This window comes from Lissotriton helveticus, chromosome 3_2 (genome assembly GCF_964261635.1).
Source record: "Lissotriton helveticus chromosome 3_2, aLisHel1.1, whole genome shotgun sequence".
NCBI lineage: Eukaryota > Metazoa > Chordata > Amphibia > Caudata > Salamandridae > Lissotriton > Lissotriton helveticus.
Genome location: NC_136062.1, coordinates 419,022,179 through 419,042,729, shown reverse-complemented (window position 1 = coordinate 419,042,729; position 20,551 = coordinate 419,022,179).

Here is a 20,551-nt window from a genome sequence, read left to right as displayed (position 1 = left end):
TTCTTTGATATCTATGCTTATGTAAAATGTTCCACGTTGGTGCAAATCTGCCTTCGGCCCCTTTACGTGGGTTGTATGTGATTTTTTAAGCAAAAGTTTGGAGCGATATTTGGTGCTGACGCGCAGTCTGGTTCCTGACGCACATAGCCATGGCTACAGCGCACAGAGACCCTACACTGCCGCACACAGAGGAAAAAAATTAGAGGAAACATTGGTGATAGGCATCCTCAAGGGGGTTTGATGGGTAAAACTAGAAGGCAAGCAAGGACGCTTGGGTAGTGATTTAAATAAAAGTGACACATGTGTGTTGTTAGTGAAAGGTTTGTTGAGAGATTAAGAAGAATGATAGCCATGTTTACTTTGAATTGATGGATGCCTAGATGGTATTCAATCATAGCATAGGTGGAGACTGTCACTAGTTGTAGAGAATGAACAAGGAAAATAAACTGTGCCAGAGTAGCAAAGCCAATGGTGAAGATAAGAATAGAATTTTAAAAAAAAATAATGTTAGAAGAGCAATGCAATGATAAATGGAAAAATTGCTGGGAAGAAACAAGGGCTGCTTTTTTCAAGATTTTTGATTCAATGTTTTGTATCATATATATTGTGTATGTATGTTCCGATACCCACCCATTATCAATCTCTTCCCTCTGACTCCAAAGCCCACTCCGTACCTATGTTATTTCAACTGTGTCAGCAATGGGTGGCCTATCGGCTGCATGTTTACACAATCAAATAATAGTAGTGCCTCACGACGTCCCACATATAATAATTTATATAAGATATCATCTGCCTTGTTGTAGTCGTCAGGGTGAAAGTGAAATTGAGCAGTTGTGATTGATTTAACAGAGTATGGCCATGATAGAAAAATATGATAATTGTGTCGTTGTAGACTACAGCTGCCCCACCTGCAGGCAGTAGTAAAGTAACATGAGTCTGTGACTGCCACACTAGTATGTATGTCTAGGGCTCAAGCTGACTGGGCTGGCATGCCTACAAGGTTAATTTAGCTAAGCAAGAGAGAGAAGAAGAAGACTTGTCCACTCCATAGTGCCTAGTAATACCTGAAACTCCCACAAACGTTAGAGACTGAGAAAGTGGGAGGATACCACAAATGGTATGTACTGTGCTTGCTAGTGCTACTGTGCCACTATAATTTTATATGTATAATTAATTTTGTGTTACTGTTTTGCTAGGAGTATTAGTTACCAATTGTCTTTTTTCTTTCTTGATATAGCTATTCCTTCCCAACCGAAACAACAACTCAACAGGAAGGAGTAAGCAGCCATGGCCCCGCAACGGAAGCTGGAGGCCAACCATGATAAATGTCAGCGGCTGGTGGCTCTGGCAGAGGAGCAGGAGGAGGCGGCAGCAGCTGCAGCCTCCTTCAATACCCCGGGCTCCAGCCAGGACACCCAGTGACTCCAATGGTACGGCACCATGGTCTGGCAGCACCACATTCTCCTCTGCATGGACCACCTAGAGGAGCGCATAAGCACCCTGGAGAGGAAGATACGGCAAGCCCGCTGCAAGACCTCCGTCGCCTAGCCCCTTTTTTCATCTTTCTTTTTTGGTGGGTGGGAATTGGGAATTAGGAAAAAAAGCTTTTTTTAATGGGCATTTTAATTTATGAACGTTGGATTCTTAATGATGGACATTGGTTGGGGTTAGGGAGAGGGTTGGATCAGGTGTTGTGGTTTTTTTCATTCTAGTTAGTTTATTTGTTAGGGGAATACATCATTTATAGTTTACATATGATGTAAATCTTTTGTGGGTGGGTTACTCTTTTACTGCACACTGTTTCCTTTGCTGCAGGACTGCAGCCAGTTTTTGATTGAAATCTCCCGATAGAGTAACAACCAACAGATAGATACGGTACTCTCACTTGAGACCTGTCCTACTAGTACTTTCAGTCCGTTCTCCTAGTCTATGCAGTCTGTCACTAAAACCCCCTATGGACTCGGAAGGATGTGGGTGTTTGAATTAATTAATTTCCATAGTTTATACATTATGCCTCCCCCAAACTTCTTCTCTAACCTGTGATTGATGTTTATACTTAGGCAAAAGGATGGCTGCATGGTGATGGTTTGGTTTCCCAAGGTGTAATGGCTGTGGTAGTAGTAGTAGACACTGACAGTAGCATTTGGAAAAAAGAAAATGAGACAATCAGTCACCTGAGGGAGACTAGGGAATGAGTAGTAGAAGTACGGTACACAAGAAGACTTCCAAACAAGAAACCATGATGATGATAAGGAATGCTAAAGTAAAACAAACCAGAATGCCTGGAGGGCTAGCCTAGTACAAGTTACATACTGAAGTCAACTCAAGTTATGAAGCAGACAAGCAGCTTCGTAAACTATAGTGCTGGAACTAGGATTATTGCTGACTCGCTGCTGGCAACCAATTATATTATTATGATGGATTATGTTCCTCTGGAGATTTTTTTTTTTTATGTTGAATAATGTGCATGGGTGGGCAATCTAATATTGCAAGTGTGGGCTATTGTATATATACTTAGAGCAGAAAAGATCCTCGCCCTGCCTTGAGTTAGTGTTGCTTTCACCACATCCGCCCCACCAAGTATGTGAATTAACAAATGATGTAAATTTAATTTAGTCACACCTCTATATAAATCACACAGCCCGGGGGAAGAGGATTAGGTTTTGATAAAGACTGGGAAGGGGGATTTGAGGGAGAGGTTTGACAAAGACAAATACTACACATGGACAACACAGAAAATCTTGTCTGCTGACCTTCCTATAAATCTGTTAAGGGAGAAAAAGGAAATGCATGCTTAATGTTGATGACTAGATTAGTGTAGTACTAGACTAGTACAGGGCAGTATATTATTAATTATTATGCGATTGACTTGCCTGTCTGCCCCCAGAGAGACTCAAGTTCCATACATTTTATGTTTTGTTGTTGTACCAGGCTTCCTTCGAAAGATAGCAAACAGAATAACAAAATATCTGTAGTGTGTGAAGTTGGCCTGGCATATGCTGTCCACTATTCTAGTGGGCACCTTGCACCAGTCCAAATGACCCATATTGATGGTAGGTTTAAAGACAACCTATATAGAAAGCTATCCTAGTGGTAGCTGTGGAGAGCAGCCTTTAGGCTAAGTCTTGAAGAAATGTAAAGCAGCTTGTTTTACCAGTCTATAATCTCATGAATGAACAAATGAAAGGAGAACCACACCAGCTATATATATATAAAATTATATGTATTTGTTCTAAACACATTCCTCTAGTCTCTTTATGAGGCTAGAGACAAAAGTACATTCAGTAAACTTATTGAGCACACAGTAAATTAGCACAATATTCGTTGAGCCCTAGGGGCGTCCCAAACAAAATATTAAGAAAGTGGTATAAGAACCACAACTGACAATGATACAAGGCCTAGAGCCTTTAGAACCGCTAGGGCCACCAGGAACCACCCAAGGCAGTGACACAGGGGACCCACGGGGCACGCATGCAGTGTCTAAACACAGCCGCAAATCACCATTAACTTCTATGGGGAAAGTCGCGATTGGAAAATTACAGATTACAGGTCACTTAGAAGAGGACTTGGAACAAACCGCTTTAGAACTAGGAGGTTCTAGAGTCAACACCCGAGTTACCTCACCCAGGGTTGCCGGGTGCATAGGTGTCTTTTCGAGTCGGGTATCGTCGTTGATTTCAATGGCGAACTGCTGAAGAATGCTGTAGGCGACCAAGTGGAAAGTGTCAGGTGGATCCAAGGGTGGATCAGAGATCTGAAGTACCTGAAAGCGGAGGGGACAGAGTCTGGGTCACTTGTCAGTGACCAGGGAGGCGATGAGAAGATGCCCACCGATGTCGGGTGATTTCAGGTGCAGGAGGTGAAGTATGACTCTTCAGCCACGAGGACCAGGAGGCGTAGACGACAAACAGGAGCTAGATTTGCGCTTTCCCACCAAGGATGTTGAGTGCTGTGGTGTCGGTATCCGGTTTGGACCGAACAAGCCTAGGCAACACACCAAAAGCAAAGATTGGCTTTGGGGCTTTGGTGCAGACAAGCAAGGTCTGGGGGACTCACCCTTTGAAGGGGAGTCAGGGCACATCTGGAGCAACCAGGAAAGCCCAAGAAACAGAAAAGTTACCTTCTTGGGGACCCACCAGTCGACGGACCAGGGATCGCGAAGGAGCCTCGAACAGAAATGCTAGAATCGGGTCCACGGAACACTCATGGAGTGTAGGCCCACAGTCTTCAGTGCAAATGATGCTCGGGCTTGGACTGCAAGTAGCACAATGCACTTAGCAAATGTGCACGGTGTCAGGAGTTCCAGTTCCACATCACTTGTTCACGCTGCAGATCTCAGCTTTGCTGGGGACTCATGTCGGCTTTAGAGAAGTCTGGAAATCGTCTTCCTGGGCTGCAGGTACTTTGGAGTCCGGCGGGAGCGTCGCAGATGCAGACCGGCAATTGCTTTGTTGATGCCTGTTTGAACAGGGGAGTCACTCCTTGACCCCTAAGGGAGATTCTTCTATCTTCTAGTCCAAAAAGAATGTCGAAGTTCCAGGATATATGTTGCAGAGTTTAGTCCAGATGTAATATAAAGTCCTAAGGACTGAGATCCCATGCTCAAACTAAGTTAGGGGGTTGGACATACTCTAGTGACCCACCTATGGGAGGATCCAGGGAGGGGGTGATTACACCCCTTTCCCTATGTCTAGTTTCGAACCAGACAGCCCCTGCAACCGGTTTGAACTGGGCCCCCAGCACTGACTGAAAAGCATTCTATAAATGCACCCACCCAGCCCCAATACACTAAAGCCTGTCTGGGAGTTGGTTACACCTCCCTGTGACAGGAAACTTATTGTCCAGGCCTCCCCTGTCGGCAGCAGGAGGTCAGACCCGTGTCTGTGGTTGTGGCATCTATTTTGTGATGCCAGGGCTCTTTTAAACTAATACCGGTTAGGTAAGTGTGTACATGCCTATTCCCTCTAGAAGGGTGGAATTCGATGCCAGATATGGCGGGGGTAGGTTTCCAAAGTGTTTTACACCAAACACGACATGTTTCCATGCAGCCATTCCAAAGTTAGCATTTACCGTGAGGTTATAATGCACTTAAGAGTATATGGTCTGGCTGCATCACAGAACAGCCTCAGTGAATTGATTGCAAAAGCTGCAGAGGGGTCCTGCTCATGCATGCGCACCCTCTCACACAAAACCAAGCACTCTGCCTTCAGGATTGAAAAGGCCTGCCATAGGAGTGACTTATAGGTTTATATGAGTCAGTGATTAAAGGTAGATATAGGAAACCTATATCTTAGTAAGGGGTGCTGCAGTAACAGACCTGTGGTGCCATTTTGGAAGGGTGGCATAATAAATGCTTCAGCCCCTGGTAGGCCTCTGGGGTACCTATGCCCTTAGTAACTAAAGTACCATATACTAGGGACTCACAAGGGTAATCCAGTAATCAATCTGGAGTGTACCTAAAGTACATGCAATCAATTTAGAGAGGAAACAGTTAGACTGGGGTCCTGAATAGCAGGGCCCAAGCCAGACTAAAGTCGAAAAACAGTGAAACACCAACAAAAAGTGGGGGTAACCATAGTAAGCAGTTCCTACTCTCCTACATGTAGGAGTCAAATCTATAAGCAAACATAAACAACAACACACACAGTTGTAATGATTGAAGAGAAAAAATTAATCAAATGAAATGATACTATAACTATTGCCAAATTGGGAGTTGCATCTCAGCTTTCTACTGGTGCTTCCTTGGACTGTCTGTCCGTCAATTTTGGATGCCTGCCTGGCGGATGCGGTTAGGTAAGGTAAGTTTGAGTTGTTTTTCCCAGTAGCGTAGGTTAGATGGAAAACAAAAATGATATTGAAAAGTTAAACTGCATATATTAAGGGGGAGTGCAACAAGAAGACTTTCAGAGGCATCATGTCTGTTTCCAGCAGTTACCTTCAACTACCAGAACAGGCCCGTGCACCCACCCTCCACTTAGCTGAGAATTTGACCCAAACAGCACTGAGCACACATAAACACACAGCAACATACCATTTTCCAAATTAAGTATCAATATCAATGCACCGCTGTCAGTCACACCACCACACTCACCTCCACCACTACACAGATCAGTAGGTCTGGTGTTGTTGTTTACCTTTCAGGCCACTTCATGAAATGCCCGAGTTATTCCATCAACCATCTCTGATCCTACTAACTGACTGCTAGTATGGTAATGGTGTCTAACTATGTAGTGTCCCGAGTGAGTCCAAACTCAAAAATGCAATAGATTTGCCTGCAGTAGCACACTTTTGTTATTGAACAACAAGAAGGCAAACATTGACTTGAGTCACTTTTCTCTGTGTGTAGATTAGAATACTAGTGGACATCATGCACAACAAACACCAATCACTCAGAGTCAGTGTGCAATGCATGCCATAATTTACCTGTTCTGCCGGGACAGTCCCTCTAGGCTCGGAAAGGAGGATACATTTATAGTCAGGTTTGGAGGGTCTCGAGGCGGGCACACATTTCACATTTGTTGTACTACTCTCCATCCAATGTCTGGCTTGAGGGAAATGGATTTAGGGCGAGTCAGGAATCGGAGGAGTGGACTAACTTCTTCACTGACTGCACACAGTTGCAACTTCACTCCAGCAATAAAAGAGTGAAATGGTGGTGATACATTTTTTGTGATTCAAACCAAAAAGACAGTGCACACATAAATAATACAGTAAATAATATTTGTTAGCTATATATTTCTGGGGGGCTTTTTCTGTGCATCAAAGAAAGAAAGAAAGTAACTTGAAAGCATAGTTGTCAGGGAAGTATAGCTTGTCCTCAAACTCTGGTGGTTCATCCACAATTAGGTCACCTAACACAGTACTTCCATGATCTGATCGCCGTCATCTTTCTGCTCTGCTACTTCAGGTATGGTGTAACCCGGTAGTATTAAGTACTGATTCATTTTAATCATGGTTAACCTCTATACTTTTTGGGGCAAAAGACTGCTTCTTCTCACTGTCAGAATGGCACCAGCAGCACTGAAAACACGATCAGAAGAGACACTTGCGACAGGGCAAGCCAGATAGTTTATCCCCTGCCTGCTGAGCACTGTCTCTTAGTACCTTTTCTCGTAACAATACAGCAATGGGTTTTGATAAAAGTAGACCTCTGTTGGGTCATACAGATAGGTCTGGACCATTCGCTCAATGCTCATGGGTGCTCTGCTTTGCTCGGCCTGTTTTGCCTTTGCCTCAGCACTGGACTTAAGCCCTGCCTGTTGAAACCATTCCTCTGTGGCACAAATATAATGGTTGGATGACACAATGCCTCTTTGCATTCTTGTATTTTCAGATAAGCGTAGGGTTAAACTCTCCCCCATCTCATATGCTTCCTTTTTTTTATTCCACATCTGAATACCTTGCAGACACCCCCTACCGCAGTTCCTGTAGCATGTACAATAATGGGATAGCTTGTCCCATAGTACAGTCCTCCTTGCTGACTTCACGTGTGAATACCTCAAGAGGAAGTAGCATCTCTGTCAGGCATTTAACTAGGCCCCATTGGTCCAACTCAATAATCATGCCTTTCATAGTAGCACTCCCTCTTTGCATGACATATTCAATGTTAGGTCTGTAGTACTGAAACAGACGTTCAAGCATGTAATAAGTTGAGTTCCAACGTGTTGGCACCTCTTGGATGAGTGATTTAACTGGCATTCTATTATCATGTTGAATGATCCTCAGCTGCTTCCGGTCTTTAAAAGAATGGCTGAAATGTGTGCAGATTCTTCTGCAGGTGGTCAGTAAGTTGCTGACTAGGTCATAATTTTTCAGAAAGTCTTGAAAAATGATGTTAATGCAGTGCGCCAAACACATGATCCTGAAATAGCAGCCATCTCCCATGGCCTTAACTATATTACTGCTATTATCCTTGGCAACAAAACCAATGTTAAGCCCTCTCGGTTGCAACAATTTAAAGACCTTGCTGTCATAGTCTTCTAAAATGTTTGCAGCAGTTTGAGATTTCTCCATGGCGAACATGGCTACAGTTGCATGTTTCCGAGCGGCGTTAAAAATCTCAGCAGTCTTAACACCTGCAGATGAGGTGGCGGAAATGCAGGGTAAACTGGTGGGGGATGACACTCCCCTGCATCACTGCTCATCGGCGTTGGATTTGTGATTAGACTGGCTTACTCTGTGCCAGATATGGGCTTGGGCCTAGATTAGTGGGGTGTGTCTACTGATGCGGGGGTGCTGCTCCCAGGACACCGTTGCTGTAGGCGTAAATTTGGTTTTCCAAATAAAGGTCTTGGGTGACATACCGGTCTTGGTAAGTGGCAGTGCCTTCTTCTCATTGGTAACTTTCTTGGTACTGTACCTGTAATCTTTCTTTCTTTCTTTAGGGCCATCTTGAATATGTCAGCAGCACGCAGTGGCACAAGTTGAAGAGATGTCTGTGGCCAAACATCACATGACGTTGTGCGCGGCAGGACTACTCTCTGGCAGTACAATGGGTAATATTGTCTCCTCCTCTTTTGTGCACCTAAAAGCAAAGAAGCAAGAAGAACATCAGTGAAACATGGCATTCATCATTGTTGTGGTCCAAAAGCAAACAAATATAATATATAACTTAGTTTGTGACCACACTTGTTAGTGTTAATTAATATGATTAAATTTAGTACAGAAGTTATTTAAAAAAACATAAGAATGCAGTGTAGCCATTCGTGAGACTTTGACAACAACAATGGCTTTTATGGTGTACTGCACAGTACACTCAGGAATGATAGGAAAGAAAAACAACTACAAAAATACAAATGTAACGGTCCCAGTTTGGCATTGTGCATCACGCGGGATGCAGCATTCAGGGAGCTTGAGCTGACAATGGGTGGTAGAAATGAGCCAAGAGGTACAAAGAAAAGACATGCGGGCCTATGGCAAAAGCACCCTAACTGCCACTACAAAATGGCTGCCAGCCACATGGTCACTCACAACAAAAACAAGCAGGAGCCCTGGAAAACAGTCAACTCAAGCAGGACTATATGGACACAGACTCTACAAAATGTCCCCTGGCCACATGGGGAGACTCAGCCAAAGCAAATGCTGGACCACTATTACAAACACACCCACACACTAGCCAGACAAAGGAGGAATGCTACACAACATATCTTTAATGCAACTTTACAAAAACTGAAAATACAAGGGGCTAAAGTCATACACCTCGGCTCCCTGATACAGGGGCTGTGCCTAAAGGCACTTGGCAGGTTTTGCTGCCCGCTCAGTTTGTAGTGTCTGGGAACCCAGCAACACAGTCCGTAAATTCCTCAAACCAGGAAGGGGGTCACCCGGTCAATGTCACTGTCACCGCACCCACACCTGTTACACTGGCTTCGCCTGGGCACTTTTGGGGGGATAGCGCCAAGTTAGACCCATTATAGAGTTAGTGCCAGTTGCAGATTGTGTGCAAACTTGCAACATTTCCCACTGATACAGCCAGAATTGACTTCATCATTTCTTATCTTGGAGGCACTGTTGCTAATTGGGGCATTCCACTCATCGAAAACGATGACCCTGTTTGCATAATTTTGGAAGTTTAAGGAGATCATGTGTTGTGTCTTTGCTCGACACACCTTCGTTCAAGTGAGCAATAATTAGTTGCTGAGCCTATGACAAGGAAGTAAGGATTTACTGTCATACAATACATCATTCAGTAGGTTAGTCACGTGAACTCAGTGGCTAGCACCCGAACACATCAGATTCATTAGACTATGTGATTAAGACTCATTTCTAGGCAAAACCTGCCAATTCACTAAGCTAGGAGATATAGACAAGTGGGTGGACAAAGTGAACAATTACATGCAATGGGTTGCTTTCTCACCGCACTACAAAATATATCCCCACTAAAGATCTGAGACAGGAATCCTTGACCTGTTGTCACAACACTCCATAAGCAGGGCACCCTAGGACAGTAAAACACTAGCAAAGTGTAAACTGGGGTTTTGGTGGCTATAAATGTCCAAAGACGTGCACAATCATGTCCAAACATGCCCTATATGTACCCAGAATAAAGCTGACCACTCTGCTCCTGTGGGTTTATTGCATGCACTGCCTGTGCCCCCCACCCCCACCTATGGCATACTATCAGCATGGACTTCATCACTGATTTACTTATTTCCAGTGGTTATACTGCCATATGGGTAAACGTAGATCTGTTTTTAAAAAATGACGTATTTTGTTGCCTTAAATTAGATACCAACTACCAAGATCCACTGTGTTTTGTTCGATCAACATATAATGCGTTTTTATGGACTCTCCTCAGTTACTGTATAAGACAGAGACCCACAATTTGTTTCCTGTGCACTTCTTTGGACATTGATGCTTGACTCTTGTTTCCTACCATCCACCAAAAACTGATGGGCAGACCGAACGAGTAAATAAAGCTCTGAACAAACCTTAAGGTGTTTATTGACAACCAATCCCTCTGCTTGGAAGAAATTACTACCACTGGCAGAACTCACCTACAATCATTCCAGTCACACCATTAATGAGGTATCGCCGTTTTACTGTGTAACTGGGATGAACCTACGTATGTTACCTGAAGACGCTGCAAGCCAGACTGGTCTTGAATCCACTCTACAGGAATTTTAAACAGCATTTTTCCAAGCGGCAACAAGAAGTACTCAGCCATCTCCAACAAGCAAAAGTAGACATGATGAAGCAGATCAACAAACATTTTATACAAGCCCCTAATTATAAGAAAGGGGATCACATTTGGCTGTCCACAAGCCATCTATGGCTCAAGGGACAACATAAGTAACAACCTCGATATGTGGTTCCCTTCCCAGTGCACAGTAGAATCAATCCTGTAGCTGTACGCCTCCTATTACCCTTTGACTTACCTGTCCATCTAGAATTCCATGTGTCGCTTCTAAACCCCTACTATGCCCAGACCCACCAGCACCTTGAGCCCCTAATATAGCTTTCGATGAACAGCTGCAATTTGAGAATCAACGAATCCTTGATGCCAAAAGAAAAGAGTCATAGTGCATTTAAATTACTTCATAGAGTACAAAGAGTGTGGTCCAGAAAATCGATCATGGGAAGCAGCTGTCAATGTACATGCCCTTTGTCTGGTTCACATCTTCATGGACGCCATTCCAAAAAAACACACCCAGTAAGCCTTCCTTTGCGGGGGAACTGCCATGACCCTAACCTCCTTTTGTTCTCACTCCTCCTGTACCTTATGTGTCAGAGGCTTGCAGGACTGAGCACTCATCTCAGTGCCTCCATGTTTGCTCATGGGACTCTTTGCCCTGTAGGCTTCACAATATTTTTAGCTTGGTAATTATCCCCTGGACCCTAGACCACGGAGTCATGAAACACCAAAGTACAATCAGTTACATACCCCAGGGCCTTCAGACTGACTCCTCATGACTATGGTGATATTTGGGCTGACACATAGGCACGTGACTATAAGGATATTTTAGCTGTCTCATAGGCACATGACTATGGGGATAGTTGGACTGGCTCATAGGTACATGATGTTGGAACTAGCACTTTATAGTTGGCTGAGGCAGAACCTACCACTCCCGTCAGGGGTAGGTGATTGTACTCACTGTATAACTTGCACTCATCCCTGTGTAGTTTGACCCTGAGTAACCAGGCTTAACACAGAGGCAATGCATTGGCACAGTTATAGGGTGCACCCCAGATCACATTGTTACCAGAAATCTGTACGTACAAGGAATTACAACACTTGTAAGCAGCACCACAAGCTGAGGCCGTGAGTGTAAAACCAATGTCAAACGTGGTGTTCTTCTGACAAGAAATCAACATGCCTTGCAAGACCGTTGCCAGTGTCACTAATCATAGGTGGTTCACAGACTGTCATTCACACACACTCACTTAGCACCGATACGCGGTGCAGCAGATATCAGGCAAGTCCATATAGAATGAACTTGCACACTAACGCACACAACACCGTAATGGGGTACAACTGTTACCCGACCGGTCAAGTAGTACTACATTGCAGCCCCATGACCTGAGCCTCCGTCTCCCCTACCACTCACCCAGACTACCCTACATACTCAGATTGGAGATAACCAGCCTCCCTGATTCAAGGCCACATGCAGGGCCGGACTTCCACAGCGAGGATCGGGTGCTACCCCGGGAGGCTGGAAGGGTGGAAGCTGGTTTTGGAGCGGTGGGGGCGGTTTTGCTCCTAGGGGCGGTTTGACAGGGCTGATTTGTGTTCTCAGTCTGGCACTGGCCGCATACAACAAAAATCCCACTTAGTCAGGGTCCCAGGGAAGAAAGTGGGAGTAGGCTGTTGTGTAGTTCCTATAATCCTATATGAAATCTGCGTGTTTAGACAACATATACTGTAGGATTGGAGTCAGACTGATTCTTGACACCCCAACCAAATATGTTAGCCTGTATACCAACTAGCTCAGACTGCCACATGAATCCCCTCTAACCAAGGAGAAAATGGTTCTTGGCTACTATCGAACATGACAGCCCTGTCCCATCAGGGATCGTGCAAACAGTGTACTTTTTGCACAGTCGCTCATGCTTACTTTGTTTCAGAGAGATACACAGAAGAAACGGTGGAGGCGTTTATTGAACCATATTCATTCTAGTGTAAAATAGGTGTGCTGAAACAACCATTAGAAAGTAACAGATATAAATGAGTATAAGCATTAACAGAGTAAAAGGATGGTAGTTGTCTAACAACCTGCTAAAACAATGAATACAGGCAAGTATATAAAATACATGACAGTACTAAATGCATACTCCTATGATGCAACCCTAACTAGAAGTACCTAAGTGTACCTAGCATGTATGTAGGTATAAAAGCCAAAAATCCCTCTAGGATAAAGTCAACCCCATTGCCTGAAGTGAAAGACTGTGGGACCCCGTCTTGGTCTTGAGATGGACACCACGCAAGGGATGTCAGACCACTGCGAGCTGGAGTGTCTGCGTACAGGAGCCTAAGCGTCTCACGTCAGTGTGTCGGCATGGAAATCCTTTTCTCCTCTGACTACCTCAGCAAGATATGTTGTATATATACCCATAGTGGTACCCACTGGGGATATACCTTGCTGTGTCATGTCAGACTAGGATGAAGGAAGGAATGACACTTATACATAGTTATTATGCAGGAGATGGTAGGCCTGTTGTGCTGTGGTGATTCGGAGAATCCTCATGCCTAATGAATGAAGGTTTAGCTTTTCAGGGAAAACCACATGTTGTTGGAAATTACAGTAACTAGGTAAAAGTCAGTACTAAGAACCTTTATGTAGTATAATGGTGGGGGAGAATATAGGTGAATGGTTAGGTGACTACCTGAGCCTCTATTGGGGTACCTTTATGGTACATAACAAGGTATCAGGACTAATTAAAAGGCAGTTGTCAAATGGGAGAGTTGGTCACCCCACAGGATGTGGAGCAGAAGCGAACTGAGGGCAATAGTCAGCCACTCAAAAGGGTTGCATCTGGTATCAGACCAGCTCTGAAGAGTAGTGCAGAGGACACACAGTCTCTAGACACACTTCTGATCATTCTAGAAGTATCCCTTCAACCCCATCAGTAACTCTCAATACCAGGTCTCACTCCGGGCAGCGATGCCTGGTTGCACAATGTAGTCGGAGCCTGGGTGAGGAAAGGGCAGTTGGTTCACCACACTGAGGGCCAAAAAGAATATACGATGAATGGGGAATATAGTGGGGAAGCCTCTCAAAAGGAGGAGGCATCCCGCCCATCACACGTTGATCAAAGTCTTACCAAGACAATCCAGGCACAATGTCTGGTGCAGGGTGATACTAGCTGCACCAGACAATACCGGTCTCGCATAATGAAGAGTTGAAAATTCTATACCTCCCTGGAAATTAGGCCCAATACCTGGTGTGCATCGATGATGGTACCACCAGACAATACCGGTTATACACAATGAGGAGTTGAAAATTCCGTCCCCCCCTGAACTGAGGCACAATGCCCGTGGGACGTTGATAGTAATCGTACCGTGCAATTTTGGTTACACACACAGACACAAGTTCAGCAGTGCTGCACAAGGCAGAATGCGGAACCACTGCAGCTATGCCCTCTCTTCCAAGGTTCGCACCAAATAAATTGGACCTGCACACAATGACCATGCAGTCAATGTGTCTCACAAGAGAGATGTGACATTATAGATGATGCAGCCGACGCTGGACCCCACAACAGGGGAATCCGCTCCCCACCAACAACACTTTTATGCGTGTTGAGGTCCCCACAATTCGCTAGTCTTGGTATTATCACCCAGTGACATGCTTACGTGCCATCATATATATTGTGCTGAAGTCTGTGAATCCAAAAGCCCACTCTTGAGTACCTACTGTCTAGTGTTAAACAAACAAGGTGTATGTTGGACCTGGCCCTTTTTGCAGGGTTGTCCCCAAACCATTTACCTCCTTCATCCTATTTTTATGATCTTCTTTTTGCTTGGCTTTAGGACTCTGGGCACTTTACCACTGCTAATCAGTGCTAAAGTGCATATGGTTTCTCCTTTAAATCATATTATCATTGGTTTTTCGATGATTGGTGTACTTGATTTACTTTTAAGTCTCTAGTACAGTGCACTACATGTTTCTAGGGGTGTACATCAAATGCTATTAGTGTGCCTGCAGCACTGATTGTGCCACTCACATGAAAAACGGTTGCAAGCCTGCCACTGCAGTGACTGTTTGTGTAGTTTTAAATTGTTATTTCGTCCTGGCAAGGGCACCCACTTAGCAGGTCAAATCTTTCCTTTTAATATATGTAAGGCACCCCTTAGATAGGCACAAGATAGCCCCATGATCAGGATGCAGCATATTTAAAATGTAGAAACGTGTACATTTGTGTTTTACATGTCCTGGTAGTGAAATACTGCCAATGTAGTTTCTCACTACAGCAAAGTCTATCTATGACATAGGTTAGCATTGGAGCTGCCTAGTAACATCTAACAAATATATTCTCAAATTGGGAGCTGACAGAACATTTGAGCTTGGTGTCACTGGACTGAAAATGAAACTTTTTAGTGAAATTGATTTTTAAATTGCAGGTCTGCAAAGGCCACTATTAGAAAGTTGGCAATTTCTTACATTAACTAATCTGTATCTGTGACTGTCTCTGAATACACATCAGGGTCAGGATGACAGTTGGGCTGTTTGTACATTCACTCTAGACATCCAAACAAAGGTAGTTGAGGTGGGTCCTGCATATCCTGATGGTCCATCACCTGTCTGATGGGCCTTCCTCGGCTAGTGTGGTGGGATAAGTTGACACTGATGCCTCAATAGGGTTGTTCCTGTTCCCATACAAAGAGGTCTCCACCCCCTGTAGTATGTCTGGAGCCGGGGCAGAGTGGGGCAGGGTGCCAAAAATGATGCATCACCCCACCTGCACCAGTAAAGAGCCTATGTATCATCTCTCCTGTAGCAATTGGTCTCCCGCCCTACCCACCAGGCCGGACATACACTTGACGGCATCTGCACAAACCTGGCTTCACTAGATGTCTTTTCCCCATTACCGCAAATATGGACAGACCACTGTTTCATTCCCTTCTCCATCATGACCAAACCCTCTTCGTCATTGCACATCAAACACTTTCCCACCCCCTTTCCCATCAATTGGAAGAAAGTAGCCGAGTGCATCAAGCTGAACCCGCAGCCCTCTGTCCCCCCCCTCCTATCGAGGGAGAGGCATCACAAGATTCTATAAACTTTCATTTGTGGATGGATGGAGTGGTTTCCGCCAACTCCAACCCCACCAACCAAAAATTAGGTCAAGGCAAAAGGAAGCCCAATGCTCCCTGGTACACCCAGGCCCTCACTGATTGTCACCTAAAGTGTAGGGTCCTGGAAAGAGAGTGGAGGAAGACTTATGATCCCTCATCCAGATCCATATACATTCTTCAGAGGAAACAATACCTTTCTAACATAAAAAAAGCAAAAAAGGTATTCTTCACTTCAGCCATAGACGCAGCCAAACAGAAACAACAAACCATCTTTGACATAGTAAAGTCCTTTACCCACCCAAAGGCACTGGCACTTGAAATTCCCCCATCACAAACCCTCTGCGACCAAATAGCAGATTTCTTCATTGACAAAATTAAGAACATTCTTAAGGATTTCCCCCCTCCACCTACCCTCATACAAGACACTGACACAACTATTCCCTCTTTGAATAACTTTACTACAGTCTCTTTGGCACAAACACAAAAGGCCATTTTGACCTGCAGATCAGGAGCCCCCACGGATTCCTGTCCCCCGATTATTTTACAGCACCTCATCGAGGTTGTTACCCCATCAATCAATGCCATTATTAATGAATCCCTTAATTCTGGCACTATCCCTGCTGAATGGAAGAAGGCCATAGTTAAGCCCCTCATGAAGAAACCAAATAAATCCCCAACTGATTTATCCAACATGCGCCCAATCTCCCTTCTCCCAGCACTTGGCAAAATCACCGAGCAGTTAGTCCACGAGGAACAAAAATTTTTTGTGGAAAACAAACGCATTCTGCATCCACAGCAATCCGGCTTTCGCCCGGGCCACTCCACAGAAACTGCACTCATCGAATTGTCGGATACCATTAAGTTCTTGCAGGATGAGGGCAGACAAGCTGTGCTCATCCTGCTCGACTTAACCGCGGCCTTCGACACCATCTCTCATGCCATTCTCATTAACAGAATGCGTGAGATTGGTGTCGCGGGTTCCGCTCAGGCCTGGATAATTTCATTCCTATCCAATCGATCGCAAACTGTCTCCTTAGGCCCCTTTCTTTCTGGCGAAAGACCCACCACCTCAGGTGTGCCCCAGGGATCAATACTGAGCCCTCTCTTCTTTAATATATATATATGGCTCCCCTTCTTACGTTGATTGAATCCCATGGGACCCTCGTGACTTCTTACGCTGACGACACTCAGCTTGTCGTCACTATTGACAAAAGACACCCTGACGCTGCCCTTAGATTTCAAAATTGCCTCTCCCAAGTTTTTTCCTGGCTTAACCTGAATCATTTTAAATGTAACAGTGCCAAAACTGAAATAATACCCCTAGGCAAAGGCATCCTCTTCTCCCCTAAAGACTGGTGGCCTCATAACTCCGAAGCACCCCCGAGTGCGGTCACCTCAGCCCGCAATCTTGGAGTCCAATTTGACTCGTTCCTTAGCTTCGACGAGCATGTGCGCATTACTGCGGGGCGCTGTTTTAGCCTGATCAGGCAGCTAAAGAAATTTTTTGACTTTCTGCCCATCTCAGCCAGGAAATCAGTAGCGGTGGCTCTTATTCTCTCCCGGCTGGATTATTGTAATGGCCTCCTAGCAGGCATAAAGAAATCTTCCCTTAAGAAATTGCAAAGTGTTCAACACGCAGCGGCCAGGCTTGTTCTGAAACTCCCCCGCAGGTCCTCGGCCTCTGCAGCCCTTAACACTCTTCATTGGCTGCCCTCCATAAGAGAATTCTTTTTAAGCTCCTTGTCACGGTGTTCAAATCTACCAGGAATACCGGCCCATCTTACCTGACCAAGCGCTTTCTGCGCTACATTCCAACTCGTTGCCTGAGGTCCTCAGGAGCTAATTTAATTACTGTACCCAGAATTAAACTAAAAACTAAAGGTGGAAAAACTTTTGCTTTTTTGGCTGCCAAGGCATGGAATTGTCTCCCCCCCAACCTTAGGCATGCCCCCTCAGAAAGCCTTTTTAGGAAACTCCTGAAGACCTGGATCTTCTCTCAGTCTGACTCATCGGTCCTCGCAGCTATCTGATCCTTGTTCTCCATTGCTGGTTCTCTGTGTGCTCAGCGCCAAGATGCTCCTTCCGGAGCGATAGTCGCGCTATACAAATTTTAATAAATATCAAATATCAAAATAAGAAACCGACGCATCACTTGCTCTTTCGGTGCCTCACCTCTCTACTGCCTCCCATAGTCTTTGATTTTTGATGCAGAATCTTTGTCCTAATTAAGTGCAACCAATGAGTTTTAAGAAATGAACTTGTTTTAATTTTGAAAGTTCAAATTTTGACTTTTTATGTTGGATTTCTGTTGTATCTGTCTTCTTTTATTCAGGTTAATATTGGCTATTGTTCTAAACTAGTGTGGACTACATTTGTGGTGTATTCACTGTGTTCCCGTGTGTGTGTGTGTGTGTGTGGGTGTGTGTGTGTGTGTGTGTGTGTGAACATAATTTACACATTGCCTATGAGATAAGTCTGACTGATCTTGCCAAGCTACCAAGGGGGCGAGCATAGGTTATTCTGAGGGTGTAATTTACTAGGATTCTGGGTCTCTACTTGCTACAAACTACTGCCAACGGGAGACGCCATTTCTAACAGTGTACCTTACAGTGTGAAAACACGATATAGCTTCTGCCAGGACTTCCACAACTCTATGGGTAACAGTTGATTATTGGAAGTCTATGCAGCAATAGCTTCATTATTGTGTAAGTGACTGTTAGTACACATGCCAAAGGTGGGAGGGAATATTTCACAACTACCCATTTGTTTAATGCCTGAACCGCGGCCGTGATTTTGCTGGAGTGCGGCACTTCCGCAAAACGGGAGGGGCCGCGTCGGCCATTGGCCGACGGCAGCACTGGGGAGGTAGTGCTACGGTCGGCCAATGGCCGAAACCAGCAGCATGGAACGGGTTAATAGCCTCTCAACTTGCAGTATAGCTCACTGAGCACTACATTACGCACATATCATGACGACGGTGTCCAGGACTGAGTAGAGATACACATATGACACCAAGTAGTTGGTGGCTGAGCACGAAGGCATGTTAGTCTCTCTGTTTGTTATTTTGTCCCAACCCCTTCTGGGGTGGTAGTTGATTCACAGTTACAATTCCCTGATCAGATTCCACCCTAGGAAAGGTCTGAGGTCCAGCGTCATCTCTGCACACAAGAGCCAGGTGAGTGGCAGGAAAACATACATATATTTTTTCGGGTTGATGTCCCTGGAAGGGGCAGGGACATCACCCAAAAATGGTTTTGGGTGTGGGGGAGCTGTAGTGAGATTTGTAGCCCCCAGCCACATTTGAACAAAACACACGTTTGTTTGAACATTGAAACCATGGTCCCAGGAGAACTTAACGCTTTTGCTCTACTGCTGGGATTGCAGTGCTACCTATATGTCAAATGAATTTTATGTGTTAAAGATATATCACATAAAATAGAAGCTCTTTGTGGGGTTATATTTAACATTGCACTTTTAGAGGTGTAAAATGTGAAAGGGAAGAACGGAGATATATTTTTTATATTTTTTTCTTAAAGATAAAATAATTTGTCTCTATTTTCACATTTTTAACCCCAAAAATGTATTAATAAAAATTCCATCAAATCATAGAATCACAGACATGTAGTTCAATAAAACTTTATTAAATATTTTTAAGTCACTATTTAAATAAAGATTGACATTGTTGGTAATTTTTTGAGAAATAACTAATTTATATGTAGGGTGTTATATATTGGGAGAGTGTTTGGTGTGGAGGACGATGGCGAAGTTTGCCTGCTCATGAGGGCTAACTTTGGGGTTTGGTTGCTGTGACCATCCCCATAATGCGTATTGTAAAAGGCTGTAGGCAGCATGGGGTTGGCTGCCTGTGAGGAGGTGGCTGCAGGGGTTGGCCACAGGCCTGGCCCTGTGGCCAAGCCCCTGATGCACACGGCCAAAGATCATGTACAGCAGGAGGTTGATATGGTAATAAAATATTACTTTACGTTATAAAAACCCTAGAAATTCACTGACTAAACAAAGGTTAAAGTAGTGTTATAGTTAGGTGAAAAGTTCAGTAAAAACATAAAGTTTTAAACAAAACAAACCATAGAAATTTATCAGTTATATTTAATGTAAGTACATTTTACTTGTGCCCTAAGGTAACTATAACTTGCACCTGCACCATGCACTGCTAATTACTGCACATTTTACTTCATTCTTGAAATCTTTTTTGACAGCATTGATAATATCACTGCAACATTTGCAATTAAATTATTGAAGGGAAATCTGTGCATGGTGGGGCAGGCGTTATAGTTGACTTTGGCTGTGAGTTATATTTTCTTAAATTAACTATAACTAAGGAATTTCTAATGTTTCTATAGTTTAAAACTATACATAGGAACTCATTACGAGGGCGGAGGGCCCGCCACCCCCTGCCGATCATTGGCAGACCCTCCGCCATCATACTGTTGTTTCCCTCCCCCGCCATAATATGATGGCGGGGGGGAATCGTTGGTTAAGTGTGCTGGTCGTAAAGACCGCCCACCACAGTTCTGACAGGTAGTCCTTTTCCAACCGCATGTCAGAACAAAAACATTAGCTGACATTGTGATATCCCTTTCTTCTGTTCATTTTACGGCAGACAACCCACTGCAAAACGAATGGCGGAAATGGACTTGGAGGTCGGTAGCGGGCCCCCCTCTATCCCAGGTGCAGGGACATGTACCCTGGGGGCACCATACCTACTTATCCATGCCCCATGTGGCAGGCACCACAGGGTGCCTGCCACGTACTGCAGGGATGTGTCTGCTCTCTCTATTTTGCATTGTGGTGGGGGCT